At 47.0% G+C, this 2,338-nt stretch overlaps 1 long non-coding RNA gene across 1 annotated transcript in view; it reads right to left on the bottom strand.

Moving 5' to 3' along the window:
• Nucleotides 1–2,338, bottom strand: part of LOC109324558 — a 94,163-nt gene that overhangs the window by 59,595 nt on the left and 32,230 nt on the right. The window lies entirely within an intron of this gene.

Below are 2,338 nucleotides of genomic sequence, written 5' to 3' on the forward strand. Positions count from 1 at the left end.
AGGCCCAGCACTCTTTCCTGCTTATGCAGGGGGTCGGACTCGATGATCTATTGAGGTCCCTTCCGACCCTAGCATCTATGAATCTATGAATCATGTTCACTGTTTAATGTGAGGCAGACAAATCTGATAGTGGGATTGAAGTCTTGGACTTCAAAAATGCACATTTCAACAAGCTTAGGTCACTAGTAGGGGAAGTGCTGCAGGACCAGGGACTGAAGGTGAAAGCTGTGCATGAAGAGCGGTTGTTCCCCAAGAAGACGATTCTTGAAGCACAAAGGAAGACCATTGCCATACGGAGAAAAGGTAACAGAAGGGCTGGGAAGCCCTCTTGGCTAAACAGGGAAATCATGGTCCTCTTAAGAAAGAAGAAAAGCTTATAAACAATGAAAGTGCAGGGTGGGCTCCAAGGAGGAATATTCCACAACAGTCCATATTTGCAGGGAACAGATAAGAGAGGCTAAAGGGACGACCAAACTTAGATTAGAAACAGGAATCAAGGGCAGCAAGAAGTCCTTCTTTAGGTACATAGGAAACAGAAGGAAAACAAATGGGAGTGTGGGGCCATTGCTCAGCAACTCAGGAGAGCTGGTCACTGGCATCCAGGAGAAAGCTGAACTCTTGAACGTCTACTTCGCCTCAGTCTTTCGCCAGACCAAGGGGCAAACAATGCCAGGTAGAGTACAGGATGAGCATAGTAGGAATAATTGCCTTTCTACTATTGCCATAGTATTGGCGTATGACCAGTTAAAAATATTAGACATATACAAGTCAGCAGGACTGGATGATCTTCATCTGAGAGTGCTGAAGGAACTGACCAAAGTAACTGTGGTGAAACTCTTCCACAACTCGTGGCTCTCTGGAGAAGTCCCTCAGGACTGGAGGAGGACCAATGTTGTACCCATCCACAAGAAAGGCAGGAGGGAGGACCCAGGTAACTATAGGGCACTCAGCCTAACTTCCATCCTAGGGAAAATCCTAGAAAAGTTCATCAAGAAGTCTACTTGTGATAGGCTTGCAGATGGTAAGATTCTGAATGACACCCAGCATGGCTTCATTGTGGGCAGGTTTTGCCTTACCAACCTCATCTCCTTCTGTAACTAGGTAACTCACCACCTGGACACGAGACAGCGGCTGACATTGTACACCTTGACTTCCAAAAGGCTTTTATTCTAGTATCGCACAGTATCCTTGCAAGAAAATTGGAGGATTGTGGGCTTAACTCAGACAATCAGGTGGATGAGAAATTGGCTGCAGGATAGGACCCAAAGAGTCATAGTGTCATCCTGGCGAGAAATGGGCAGCAGCGTCCCTCAGGGATCAGTGCTCAGTCTGGTACTTTTCAACATCTTTATTAATGATTTGGATATGGGGTTGAAGAGCTTACTGGCCAAGTTCACGGACGACACCAAGTTATGGGGGAGCATGATCATGCTTCAAGATAGGCTACAGACACAGGCGGACCTAGACAAGCTAGCAAGTTGGGTGGATCGGAATCTGATGTTCAGTGCTGAGAAATGTAAAATGCTCCACCTCGGGATGAGCAACCCCAAAACACCTAAAGACTTGGCAGCACCAAACTAGCTAGCGCCATGAATGAAAGGGACCTGGGGGTAATAATAGACCACAGTATGACTAGGAACCGGCAGTGCAATGCTGTAGCCAGTAGGGCAAATAATACTCTGGAATGCATCTCCAGCAAAACCAAGGATGTGATTCTTCTGCTCTGCTCAGCACTGGTGAGATGGCAGCTGGAGTACTGTATCCAATTCTGGGCACCACACTTTAACAAGGACATGGACAAGCTTGAGAGAGCCCAAAGAAGAGCCACCCATATGATCAGTCTTACATGGCAAGGCATACAAGGAAAGGCTGAGGGATTTGGGACTCTTCATCCTGAGGCAAAGAAGGCTGAGAGGTGACCTGGTAGCAGCTTACCACTACATTACGAGTCCATCAAGGATTCAGTGAGCAACTGTTCACCAGGGCACCCGAGGGGAAAACTAGGCTACAAACTCCTGGAAGACTAATTCACACTCAACATTAGGAAAAACTTCACAGTCAGGGTGTCCAGACTGTGGAATAAGGTCCCTCCAGAGGTGGTGCAATCACCTGCCCTGGAAATCTTCAAGAGGAGACTGGACAGTTACCTTGCTGGGGTCACCTGACCCCAGTTATCTTTCCTGCTTGGTGCAGGAGGCTGGACCCAATGATCTTCTGAAGTCCCTTGGAGCCTTACAACCTATGAATCTAAATTAATTGTTGTACATACACACAAGCTCTCCCCAACTTTTGAACATCCAACAGAAATTGGGACTCCGGTATACTAGCTGCTATAAAA

The sequence above is a fragment of the Crocodylus porosus genome, unplaced genomic scaffold (genome assembly GCF_001723895.1).
Source record: "Crocodylus porosus isolate Cpor-Errol unplaced genomic scaffold, CroPor_comp1, whole genome shotgun sequence".
NCBI classification, from domain to species: domain Eukaryota; kingdom Metazoa; phylum Chordata; order Crocodylia; family Crocodylidae; genus Crocodylus; species Crocodylus porosus.